This window comes from Marmota flaviventris, chromosome 14, assembly GCF_047511675.1.
Source record: "Marmota flaviventris isolate mMarFla1 chromosome 14, mMarFla1.hap1, whole genome shotgun sequence".
NCBI lineage: Eukaryota > Metazoa > Chordata > Mammalia > Rodentia > Sciuridae > Marmota > Marmota flaviventris.
The window spans coordinates 4,236,478-4,250,320 of record NC_092511.1 but is presented as its reverse complement, the minus strand read 5'-3'; positions in this window follow the sequence as shown (position 1 = coordinate 4,250,320).

Genomic DNA, 13,843 nt, shown 5'->3' with positions numbered 1-13,843 from the left:
CTTCCTTTGCTGAAGATCAGAGAAAAGAATCTTTTGGATTCTCTCTCCACAACTTTCACTTTTCACATCTGGGAAGCTGGTGGGGGTGGACAGCTCTGGCCAAATCCAATGACATTTACAAAATAAGCTCGGTCTATTCGTAGAATGAGTTGATCAGCTCTCGAAACTGAGGTGCTTATTTTAAACAGATTTTGTGCATCCTTTAAATCTTTAAAATATGGGAACCATGGACAATCTTTAGTCACAGATCTTGAAACGGTTCTTTAATTATCAGAATATGCCCCAAATCTTCCTATCCATTTTCAAGTGTTCCAAGCACTGATTTATTTTGATTGGTGCTTACTATAATAATTTTTTTTAAAAATGCTTCAAATAAAAATCGAGTCTATAAACTTTTTTTTAAACCTTGGCATAGGCCTAGAGTTGCGAAATTAGTTAAATGATCATTATAAATATTAAATGTTAAATCCAAAGATTTATGAATGAAAGACTGGGACAGAAGATGGGAAGAAGATGCAAAGAGGAAAAGTAAGACCATGGAAGAAGGTGAAGCAAGTGGCTGGTCTTGCCTTCCTGAGCTGTTTGCTGGACACTTTGTCCTCCTGGGCTGGATACCTCAGTGTCCACAGAAGGAATCCAACCTCCAGGTACAGAACATCAGCACTTTTCTGATTGGTTTTGTCTTGACCTTTCTCAACTGATTCTTGACAAACTCCCATGCGCTGTTCCTCTGATGCGCCGCCTCACCAACTCACTCACTGTACCCCATTGTGCCCAGTGTGACTGGCACAGCTGCAAAACAAATAATAAGATGCCCACACACAGGGCAGGAGACCTCCAGCAGCCTGTGGGAACCTGAGCAGGGAGGCTGCAGTCCTCCACCTGGGGAGGCCAGCGGCTGACCTGTTGGAGAAATGGAACCCAGGTACAGGCACAGACATGGCTGGTGCAGGAAGGAGAAGGTAAACCACAGCAGAAATTCAGAGGCCGAGGTGATGGGGGCCATCACCATGTAAGGAAACTGTCTTCTCAGCCTCCATCCTCCCCTGCCCAGCACAGCCCAGGAGGCAGGAGTGAGAGAATTGACCTTTAGAGAGTAGAAACCCGAGAAGAGACCTGGTCTACGCCACAGTCCACAGATCCCAAGCAGCAGTCACTCTAAGAGAATTTTCCCGTCTGTAACCCCCAATTGACCTTCCAGTTGGATGTTTAATATACTTGATGTTTTAAAGAGAAAATCAAGAAACAATAGACATTTGAGGAACCCCCCAATGCAAAGGAAAAATCAAATCATAGGAGCAGGGGAAGAAGGACAATGAGGCACGTAAAGAGCAGAAGAAAACTTTAAAAACTGTATTTAATTTTAGGCTACAACCGTAGCTCCATTGTAGGGTGATTGTCTAACATGTGCAGTGCTCTGGGCTCCGCCCCAGCACTACAAATGCTGTAATTAAATAAATATATGTATGTATATTTATTAATATTTACTTATAATATATACTATTTATAAATAAGATGTATTTGTAAAGCTATTTTATTTATAAATAAAATATATTTTATATTATAAATATGCATATTACATACATAAATATACATTTAATTAATACCTTCAAAGAAAGAACATAGTATATTCAAGAATCAAGAAGTGAATGCCATCAAAAGTGAACAGAGAACAGTAGTAATCCTAGAAATCAAAACTGTAATATATACACTTTAAAATACAATAAAAAGGTTGGAAGCTAAGTGTGGAAAAATCTCCTGGAAATTGGAACAAAAAAATATATAGGAGATGAGAAATAGAAGGTAAGGAAATTTTGGAGGATTAGTCTGAGATCAAAGATCTTTAAAATAAAAGTTCCAGAAGTCGCATTGTAAATGAAAGGGGGGGAAGGCATTAAAGAATAATCCAAGAAAACATCTCATAACCAAAAGACACTTCTTGCTGTGTTTTTTTTTTTTTTTTAAATCATGAATCTCTCTCTACAAATACCTTTCTATGAGTCTGGACTCAGTCTCCCACGCACCAGTGACGGTACTAGGTCTTCTCTTATCTACCTAGGTGTTATCACCTCTCTATGCTATTAAAACGCACTTCCAGAAAGCCAGCCGAAGATGAAGAAGCCAACGTCCATCACAATGAGGCCATGCAGGAGTCCCCCTTAGGGAACCCAAACGCACATGCTACGATTTTTCTCTATACATACGTACCTAAAGTTTAATTTATAAATTTGGCACTGTAAGAAATTAACCATAAGATTAAAATAGATCACTGTAAAAATACATTGTGATTTAAATGGCACACACTTACCCGTGAAGGTCGAGGGAAGCCACTGAGCCCTGACTGTCCTGCATAGTGACTTTACTACTCTTGCCAGTCGGGGTCTCCTCGGCCGTTCCTCCGCGGCAATGGATGGCCTTGTCCTGCTGATTCCTATGGCTCGCTCTTCCATTTGGTCTCACCTTTCCCACTGGACTCAGGATGGTGGGCATCCTCCAGGGAGTTCTGCAGGCCCCAGACTCAGCCTGCCCTGTCCACCCAGTGTCCTGCGCTTGCCAAGCCTCATGGGGGTCGAAGGCACCCAGGTGTCCACAGGCCTCCGCGGGAGCTCAAGGAGAGCTCTTGCAGTTGTTGATTCAGACAAAGAAGATCTTGCTCATGTCTGCCCTGCCCTGTAGGCATAGTCAGGATCCAAGATGCGTCACACCGTATCTCTGTCCTCAAGACACCTCAGGGACAGAGATTGAATACCCCTTAAGGAGTAGCCAGTGGGGAGCTTCAGAGCCTGAGGTGGTGGAACCCAGAAGAGGGCAATCACTTTTGAGGATCCTTCAGTAAAGGTTCCCCGTAGAAAGCGGAGGGGCAGGTCAGGGCTCTGGGCCACCGCAGCGAGTCACAGCTGCCAGTCACACTCCCAGTGTTCATGGGATGCCTCCGTGGCTCCCAAATGCCCAGCACCGCTGACCAGCCTGGCACCTGCCTCCTGGTCCCCCGTGGTGACCCGAGGACATCTGTCCTTATGCGGGTAGTGCAATTCCACACTGCTGGCTCCCTCTCTGGGCCCTGAACCTTCCAGGGCTTGGGACTTGTCTGAACCAAAAACTAAGAGCACTTGGCACTCTCTCGTATGAGGGAAAAGACTTCCCAGGAAGCAAAAGCCCCTGTCCAGCTCTTCAGCTCTGCTCCCAGCAGGGCCTCTGCAGGTTCACTGGGGCCTGGGCCTCCCCACGGGAGCAGTGTACTTCCTCACAGAGGCGTTTTGACTGGTTCCCGGGGGCTGCTCTGGGGTAGCCAGAGGTAGGACAGGCTAGGCTGTACACAGGCTCAGGGACTATGCTATGGTCGCCTCACTGGTCCAGTAAAGGACAGTGGCTGATGTAGGAGCTTCAGCCATCTGTCACTTCACAGAATGGTTCTGAAATTAACATCTAAAGTCAAAGGAAACAAAGATTCTTTTTTTTTTTTTTTTTTTTTTTTTAATTCAGGAGCAACCCTTTCTCCAGGGACTCCTAAGTCCCTTGGAGGCCAGGAACTTGAACGCCAGCCTGGACCCTGTGTGTGACAGGGGAGCCAGCCTGCTCCCAGGTGGAAAGACAGTCTACAGAGGGGAGAGCAGCAGCTCCAGGCTCCGGTGTGGGCCTGGAACTGCAGCCCAGGGCAGGAGTCAGGTGTGCGTTTGTTATTTGTCTTCGGGAGCGCTCTTCCTGATGCGGGAGATAAAGCTTATTTTTCCACTCGGTTCACACCAGCTGCCACAGGCAGCAACAAAGGCTCCGGGCGCAGCGCTCTGGCTGTGGTTGTGGAGTGGCCCAGCTGCAGATGGACGCAGCATCTGGTCCAGAGAGGTGCTGCGGCCGCCCCCAGCACACTGCGCAGGCCTGGGACGCGGGGAGCAGCTCGCAGACTCCCTCGCCTCCCTCTGCAGATTTATGAAGCAGGAAGCAGCCAGCCAAAAAAGCAAACAGAGAAGGCCCAACTGCACCGCTGTGTTGTTTTTTGTTTTTTCCTTAAAGCTAACACACGCCTAGCCATTCCTTAGCACTGAGAAGAGACCAAGTTCCTGTCTCCTGCCGCTTTGCTGGGACCAACTGACAGACACACAGGAATGTGCTGTCTTGGTGACCTCAAGGATGCTTACAGTGCTCCACCTCGGTGGTCTACAAGAAAAAAGTGACAGTAAGGTCACCCACTTGGAGCTGGACGCGGGATGTGGGCTTCTCTACACAGTCTGCAACTGCTGTCTGAGCTGGGCCTCCTGCTCAAGTGGACATGGCCACTGGGCTCATAACACGGGGCAGGCTGGTTTCTGAGGTGGCTGTGACCTCTAGATCTGTCAGAAACACCATCCACTCTCGTTAGCAGAGGCTCTTGACGATTTTCTGCGTGATTTCACGTCACATCCTGTGTAGGGTTCAGAATCTCCAGTTTCGTCAGGGGCTGACTCAGCCTCTCATCTGACAGGTGGGAACACAAAGGTCTTTCAGGTCCAAACAGCCTGCGATGCTCGTGCAGTGGCTCTGAAGGAGAGCACGGAGGACACACTCTCCTGCTTTTTAAGTAAACATTTCTTTTGAGGGCACCTCAGCAACCACCCAAAAGGACACCAGAAAGGAGTCCAGCATGCTGCCTAAGTTCTCAGGGTCCCTCTGTGGTCCCATTAGCTGCAAGGTGAAAGACCCATTTGAGCTAGCTATTCCCTGGATGGGATAGATTAATTGATTGGGGTAACTATACAGACTAATTTTTAAGTAAAAAGAAATTTTGCAGAACTTGGCTGAGGCTTTAAAATTGCATGTGTATCTGGATGGGGGGTGTGAAAAGGGGGTGTTAATCTGAAGCGAGGGCTGGGGTCTGCAGTCAGCCCTCTCCATCTACAGAGGCAACTGATCTGAGATGGTAAAACGTTTTTAAAAATTACGTTTGCACCGAACATGTCCCTAAACTCTACAGCGTAAGGACTCTTTAGATAGCAGGTGCGCTGTATCTGTGTGCAGCATTATAAGGAACTAGAGATGATCTAAGTGTACGAGAAGCTGTGCATTGCCATGTTTTCTATAAGAGACCAGAGCATCCTCAGATTTTGGTGACCACAGAGTCCCCTGCAGACACTGAGTTCAACTGTTCTTCAGCAGGAGAAAATTCTCAATTTCTGCTGCTTTCTGTGACCTGGAGTTTGGGCCCCGTTGCTGGGGGAAACCCACTCACAGGCCTGGGGTGGTGCTTCTGGTAGTTCTGCGTTCCCAGCTGTCCTGGTTCAGGAGACTGGTGCTCTTCAAGGGCTGGTCTCAACTTGCCAGCACCCTCAGTGTTGGAGGGGAAGGGGCCTCCTCTTCTAAAGCACACCATGCCAGAGGCTGACATGCCAGAGGGGAAGACCAACACCCACCGACTCCTCATTCACACAATAGGTGTGTGGGAACACCTACCACACCAAACTGTGGGCTTTCTGTGAACGCAGAGGTGTGGCATTGAGCCAGGTGTGTGGATTTTCAAATAGAATGGACCAGAGATGTGTCTGAGGGCCAAAGTATGGAGCCAGGTGTTCAACATTCAGGTAGAAAACAGAGCTTCCCATTAGGGTTTGAGTCATCCCCTGAGCACCATCGTCCTCTGGGGCTGAATTCAAGTGCATCTGAGAGGTGAAGATGGGCAGCAAGGTCGACCTAGACCACTGGTGTGAACCGGGGTCCCTTCACACACTGGACTGCTGTCCTCCATCCACCTCCCTCTCTGTCTCCCCGGATCACAGCTTCCTTATGGGGAGGTGCGCCGTCTCAGGCTTGTGCACCGTGTCCAGTACAATCACTCGCACAGAGCAAGCCCTTGCCAACGGTTATTGAATAAATGATAAATGAATAAATGTTTAAAATTGCACATGTGGTGCACTCTCTCTATCCCTCAAGTTCAAGAAATTTTTTATTGCTAGATGCTGAAGATCTAAAAATAACACTCTATAGCCAAACCAAGCTATTGAAAAATAAATAACTTGGCTGCTTCAGAATGGAGTAAAATTGGTTTCCTAATGCAGCACACCTGTTGTTTTCTCGAAGCACTGGCCTGGCTCTCATTTGAGGCTGCACATTGATATCCTCAGGAGGCGAAAAGCAAGCACTGCTGCTGTGTCTTAGCCCCAGAGTGTCTTAGCCCCAGTGTGTCTGACCTGGTCTCTGGGATGTGGCCTCGGCCTCATGTGCCTGAAGTCTGTGGGTTCTCAAGTGCAGCCGAGATCCAGAAGCACTGTCCAGAGAACTGCACAGGCCCATTTGAAGAATGGACAGCCTCCCTCCATGGCCTGCTTCTGGGCCTTCTTCTGGACCTGCTGAGAGCAACAAACTGAGATTTCTGCTTCTGATATGCACGTGGCAAGAAGAACCTGATTGTTCAAGTTATGCCCATGTGAATTAAATTCTCAATTAGGGGCTCAAAAATACTTTTCAACTTGTAGAGGGAGGGAGGACACTCAGCACACAGTGAACCCCATCAAGTGTTTGTGGAGATTAAATGAATAAAATCAAAGAAGCACAGGGTCTGCACTTTTTGTTGCTTTGGAGCTGGGGCTGGACCTGGGGCCCTGCACACACTGGGCACACGCTCTCCCACTGAGCCACGCCCCTTCCATGACTCCTCAAACTTGTGTCCAGACTTCCTGTATAATCCCTGACCTCAGCCTCAGCGTGGAAACCATCCAGGGCCTCACAGGCACGGCCTCACTTACTGAAAAGGAAGCCGCGTTCTCCAGCCCGGCAGCTTGCAACTGCGAGCATCAGCTCTGCTTTGCTTGGGTTTCCCCCGTGCCTGGCTTGAGCCGGCTGGGTTCACTGTCCCCTGGGAGCTGGGAAGCAGCTATCAAAGCTCACCTTTTCCTCAGCACCCCAGCGCAGGCTATCAATTCTACCAGGGCCCACGAGAGCAGAGCACCGTAAGCCTCACCAGGCTGATGCAGGGTGCACACGCTTTCACGTGTCCAAAAGGCACACTCCCCACAACCCTGCCCAAGGAAGCCACAGCAATGACCTTGAGTAGACAGGATCTGCGCAAAGACAGGCCAATGGGTCTCAGCTTGACTCCATGCTGCCTCGGCCTCTGGGGCTTCCTTCAGGAATGCCCACACTCTGTGAACAGACTGGCTGGTTCTCCCATTAGCCCCAGATGCCAGCTTCAAGTGCAAAGAGAAGCACCTGTTTCCAAAGGGCAAACGCCTTTGTGATCATTAACCGATATCTAATAAAGGGAAACCTTTCCGTGGCTGCAGAGAACAGATGTTTCCAGGGCTTAATGACAAAGAATTATGCACCGGCAGCCACAGAAGCTGACCCGCTGCATCCCAAGCATAAGAACTCAGCAAACTCCCTCCAGGCTTTGGGTACGCTCAGTGGGAACGGCCATGGGTTGCCTCACGTGATCAGGTGCATGCCCAGGTAAACATCGCATCCTCAGCAATGCACACCTGCTTGCTTATGTCCCCACACACACCTGACTGCCTGCAGGCAACATCTGAATAAACACCACAGTCATCAGTGACCTTCACAAAGGAACCAGCCTCGTGCTGAACTCTGGCAGCCAGAGTAAATTTATGCCAAATGATATAGAGATAAGAACACAAATTGAGAAGCCAATTGCATCTGGGCTCACTTAAGAGTTGCATGAACCCAGGCAAATGATCTATTATATGTAAAAAGGGTGTTTTTGATGATTAAACATATCTTAAAAGAGCAAATATGTAGGTTTTACAATATAGATTGTAAAAAATACTATTTTTAATTTGTTTTAATTAGTTATACATGACAGTAGAGTGCATTAATGCACTTTGATCTGTCATACATAGATGGGATATCATTTCTCATTTTTCTGAGTGTACATATTTTTAAAGCAGGTGAGTCCTGAGAACATTTTTAAAGACCAAGGCTAATGTCCCTTGATCTGCTCCCTCTGCGTCTGATCTCACCTCACGGTGGACCCCTCATGGGCTGGCATTCAGCTTTGTGGTTAGTTACCCAGAGGCAGCTCTGCCTCTCCGAGTCTCAGGAGCTCCTGCCCTGGGACCAGGAGCTCAGACCCTCTGTCTCCTTTGCAGGTGTGGGCTTGGACAGCCCAGCTGCCCTCAGATGAACAAGGCTCTCCAGCCGAATGCCTCCCAGCCACAGATGAGCAGCTCCTCCAGGGGCTTTGACTCTTCCCCTGACTCTGGCCTGTGCAGCCTCCTGGTCTCTGTCCAGATGGGTCATGAGGCAGCACCCTCACCAGCAACCCCTAATCCAGCCCAATGCTTAGATGAGAAGGTTCGTCGGTGTCTTCAGAACCCCCAGAACTAACAGAAACCACTTGCCACTCCTTGTCAAAAGATCTCACTCTGCCCATGTCCTGCTGTCCTGCAAGCCTGGCAGAAGCCAGCATCTTAGACTGGCTTATGAGATGATCAGTCTGGAACCTAACTAGATGATCGTGTCCACGGATACATGCTGTTAGCTTACACATAATGCTGGAAGTGGGGGATTCAGGGTGGCCCTGACACTTGCCCTCCCTACCCCACTTCCCCTCCAGGAACAGCACAGAATCAACACAGCCCCAGAGTTCCAGCCCTGAGGACCCTCCCTCTGCAGGAATGTCATCTCACCCGGAATGCGAGGTGGAAACTGAGGCACTGGCTTTTCAAGTGTGCGCTCTCTCTCTCTCTCTCTCTCTCTCTCTCTCTCTCTCTCACCCCCTCTCCACATTCACACACAGATCCAGAAACATTCTGGGACAAAAAAGAAACTGGAATTTCATAATCTCTGAAGCTTTTGCTGGAACCTAAATGATCTACTAAACCTGAAAATAGAAAAGACATTTCCGAGTCTTAGAGTCTCTGCTGAGCTTTTACTAACTTTGTGCCACTTGAATCTCATGGCACCTCTGTGTGAGAATGTAGGGAGTGCTGACACCCTCCTCTGCAGATGAGTCACCCCAGCTCCCAGCCCCTGCTCCGTATGCTCAGGGCCCCCAGGTGACAGTGAGGCTCTCTCAATGGCCGCAGTACCAATACCAGTGTCCTACAGCAGGAGGAGCAACACGTTAGAGGCTGTCTCAGTAGCAGAATTACCCAGTATTAACAATGACAGAAGCAGAAATAAAAGGATGAATGAAAACAGTTTAATAGTTAGCAGCCATATGAGAGGCAGGAGAAATCAAACACCATGCGTGACCTTAACAGTAGGGTTCCAGAGGTATTCACATGAGTGACCTCCACAGTAGAGTCCCAGAAGTACCCACATGAGTGACCTCCGAATTCCAGAAGTATTCACGTGAGTGACCTCCACAGTAGTGTTCTAGAAGTACTCACATGAGTAACCTCCACAGTAGAGTTCCAGAAGAATTCACATGAGTAACCTCCATAGTAGAGTTCCAGAAGTACCCACAAGAGTAACCTCCACAGTAGAGTTCCAGAAGTACTCACATGAGTAACCTCCACAGTAGGGTTCCAGAAGTACTCACATGAGTGACCTCCACAGTAGGGTTCCAGAAGTACTCACATGAGTGACCTCCACAGTGGGGTTCTAGAAGTACTCACATGAGTAACCTCCACAGTAGTGTTACAGAAGTACTCACATGTATAAGCTCAACAGTAGTGTTCTAGAAGTATTCACATGAGTGACCTCCACAGTAGAGTTCCAGAACTACTCACATGCGTGACCTCCACAGTAGTGTTCCAGAAGTGGAGGTCACATGTGCAACATCCACAGGAGCGTGTGCTTTGCCCCACACTCTCTCAGTGAAGTTGACAGTGATACTTCTGAGCAAGCATAATTATAAAATAATAACATGAAAAATTAAAAGTATTACAATTTATTGGCATCTTCTAGGGACCAGTTTGCAGGCATCATTCCTGAATTTCATAATAACTCCACTACATAAGAATCCTTATCACATTTTCCAGATGAGGACATGGAAACCAGCTACAGAGAGCAACTCCCTAGAGGCCAGACTCTGGGGAGGTGGCAGAGGCAGGGATTCAGTCCAAGCCAGGCCACACTTAAGGCCTGGGAATCAGTCTGCACAAAAACTGAAGATGACATACGGATAAATAGAAATGCACCAGTGACAGAGTAGCAACGCACCTCTCTCCTTTCACAGGAAATAGAAGCCAGCCACATCCACCCCAGTACACCCCAGGCCTAGGTAACAGTTAACAAGGACACTATAACTAGTGTGTGTCTAACTCTGTGTGGTAGAAACAGAAAATGGGCAAAAGCCTTCAAGTTTCCAGGGAGTGGTCCTTAACACTGAACTTTCTTTAGGCCACAGGATAATGTCACTAAGAGCAGAATTGTCCTCACAGTTCTATGAAATAGAATTACAAAACAAAACCAATTCTAAAATCTTCTATAAGAAAATATAAGGATCTTCCATTTAACGCACTTTTGGTCAAAGAGTACCTCCAAATCTCAAAACTGAAATTGAAAACTCTCTAGGCATATTAACAGTGGAAGGCAAAAATATCAGAACTAGAGAATAAGACCATGAAAGCACTCAGAGGAAACTTCTCTACCTTGTTACACTAATTTGCACATATACTTGGAAGTGCATTGTTTAATCATTCAACCAAAGGAATAAGAAAAACAAAATTAAGGAAAACAGGAAAAAGAATTATTAAGGAGAAAGGTGAAATTATGTACTTGAACATAAAGTAATAGAACTAATTAATCAATCTAGGAGTTGGTTTGAAATTGTGAACTAATCTACAAATGGAGACAAACCACAGACCTGGGGGAAGTAAAGGAAAGACTGTGGGATGCTTTCCTTAAGTGCACACCAATGAACTGAAAGATCCGGAATAGACCAGAATGACGATTACCCAACCTGACCCTAATAAGGTGAAAACATTCCAAAAAGACCAAGTAACAAGGAGCAGATGAAGTCCTTGGAGAAGTAGCCCCCTTCTCAGCAAAAGAGCACCATGTCGAGCAATTTACCAGAGATTTCTAACAAATCTTTAACAAATAGGTCATAGATTGGTTGAATGACATGAAATGTTTCTGAACTAAAGAAGAAATAGAAGGGGGAGAAAAATCTCCAAATGAATTTCCAAAGCTAGCAAAACCCAACAAAGAAGCAGAAGGAAAAGAAAAATCTGTTTCAACTATACTTAAAAATAATTAACTACCTTAGTATACATTAATAAACACTACTCAGAAACCCATTCAGAGATGACCACCAGAGCAGGTGAGGCTTATTCTAGAAATGTCAGAGCAACCCAATTATAGAAAACCTACCGCACAATCAATGCAGCAGTTTAATGGACAGAAAAAGAAAAAGCACCCAGCTTTCTTAAGAAGGGAAAACTTTCGGATAAAGTTAAACATCGTCCTCGACTGAAAATCCCCCACGAAACAGGGGTGACCAAGAAGGTAAATATTTCTACTTATAAACTTTTAATTCAAGGCCTTCCTTAGACTGATGACAGTTGACTTCCAGAGCAAACCCCCTGGCTTTGCTGGCCACCAGATGATGTCCCCCACTGTGGGGCTGGCCCCCTGCAAGCTCTTTGGCTGCCCGTGGCGGGGGACTTGGATCTGAAGCACTTCACAAACACATTCGCCTCACAGTGTCTCAGAAGTGCATGAGGACTGCAAGTTTCTTTCTTTTTTTAATATTTATTCTTAAGTTACAGGTGGTCACAATATCTGTATTTTACACTTTTGTGGTGCTGAGGATCGAACCCAGTGCCTCTTGCATGCTAGGTGAGCGCTCTACCACTGAGCCACAACCCCAGCCTGAGGACTTCAAGTTTCAAGCATGGTAACAAGAAAATGATTATAACTATGACAAGGAAGGAAGGAAGGAAGGAAGGAAGGAAGGAAGGAAGGAAGGAAGGAAGGAAGGAAGGAAGGAAGGAAGGAAGGAAGGAAGGAAGGGAGGGAGATGTAACTTAAAACTTATGAGAAAATTGGAAAATTTTTGCATGTGGATAGGATAAATCTGTCGAAACTGGGCATGCTGCTAAAGAATGGATGACCCATATTGGAAAATGCTGCGTAGATAATAATTGAGAATAAGGGAGAAGTCAGTAGCACCGGGTGGGACAAGGAGAAGAGCTGCCCACCGTGGGGGCAAGAACAGAGCTCACAGCAAAACTCGTGGGGAAGGCAGATTCCCAAGATGAACAAAACCGTCCTGTGTGGAACAAGAAATCCAGTGGGATAGATTCCACTCGTGTATTGTTTTTAAAACTTTAAAATGAAATCACCTCCTGCTTAGTGGACATATACCTAGGAAACAGCCTCCATCGCTGAGCTTAAGCTTGGTCCAGTGGAGGGGACTCTGAACAGCGGGGTGAGGTGGGAAGACGCGCCCTGCTCATTGCCAGGCTGTGCCCTGCTGGCTTCCTGCTGGGGCCTCACATGGTCCTAGGACAGAGAAGGATGCTCCAGAGTGCTCGGAGAACAAAGGGCCTTTCTCCAGCTGGGCCCACGGAGACGCCATGGTCAACTCCTGCAGTCTGCCTGATCCACACAACAGCCCCCTCCCCCATGAGACTGTTGAGCAGGGTGAAATCTGGCTTTAAAGACCGGAAACACCGTGAGAGCTGCAGGGAACTCTGAGATCACCAGCTGGTTGAGGAGATGGAACCAGGGTAGACCGGATCCTCTCTTTCCTTCCAGCCTCTGGGGGGCCATGCCGCTAGGCCATGCCGCTCATCGGGCTCAAGAATGGTCTGGAACCATCGTTTCTGCCAAGCATGCAAAGAAGTCTTTTACTGAAGATAAGAGTTTATTTTGCAGCTCAAACATCTCACCCTTCACTTAAAACTGATGGGCAAGTATACCTGATACCTTGCACTGAACAGAATCTGGCCATTGACCCCTGCAAAACGTTAAGTTCCTTCGCTGAAGTTTAAAATGGGTCTCCTATAATCTGTGCACAGATGAATGATCAGGTTAGATACTTAGACATTATGCCATTCAGAACCCTCTCTGAGCCCAATTTTATGCACTTTTTTTCAATTAATAGAAGGCTTACTGCATCGGAATTCTCATCAGGATTTAGAGATGTGGGACGGAGAGGGAACCTGCAGCTCAGCCAGGTGACAGGTCTGAAGGACATTCAGAGGTGGAGACAAATGGGAGCACGAGCCCCGGCTGAATCCTCCAAAGGATGAAAGGAACAGTACCAGAACGTCCTCACTACCTGGGGCCAGGGCACAGCCAGTGACCTTTTTCCAGGGAAGGCCCTGAGGATGCCTGTGGTTGAGGGACAGGCCCAGGTGGCATGTGGGACAACTGGCAGAGTGGCCTGGCTGCAATAGGAGATGTGCCCTGGGGTCTCCTTCTCTTTCTGCGCATAGGAGTCTGTGCAGAGGCCACCGTTGGAGTAAAAGCAGATCTCAGGTACTCGGACACAGAGGCCTTGTGAGGTGGTGAGGGAGCCTTAGAAATAGGGGGGTCTGTCAGATGCAGGAAACAGCAGCCTAAGGCACGTGGGGAGGGACCCCTACATCAGCTCCCTCCTCATGACTGCCAGACCAGGGCTGGGCAGTGGCCACAGAGCTCTGGTTAGAGGACCAGGGTACAAAGCAGCACTCTCCTGGCTGCTGCAAACCACAGTGTTCTTTGTGCGACAGAGCACCTGCTTTCTCTTTCTTGGTTGCTATTATGTATTATCATTAAACTAAAGGCAGAAAAAAAAGATAACATTCTGAAAGAAGTCAGAAGGTGGCAGGATGGGCATAAAGTGGAAGGGTCCAGGGCAGAGAAGCAACCCATGACTCAGACAGGCAAAAAACCCAACACATACACAAATAAACAAATAAAACCTTAACAAAGACAGCAAGACTTGCACCAAAAGTGGTTAAACTAAGTGCTCGAGTGC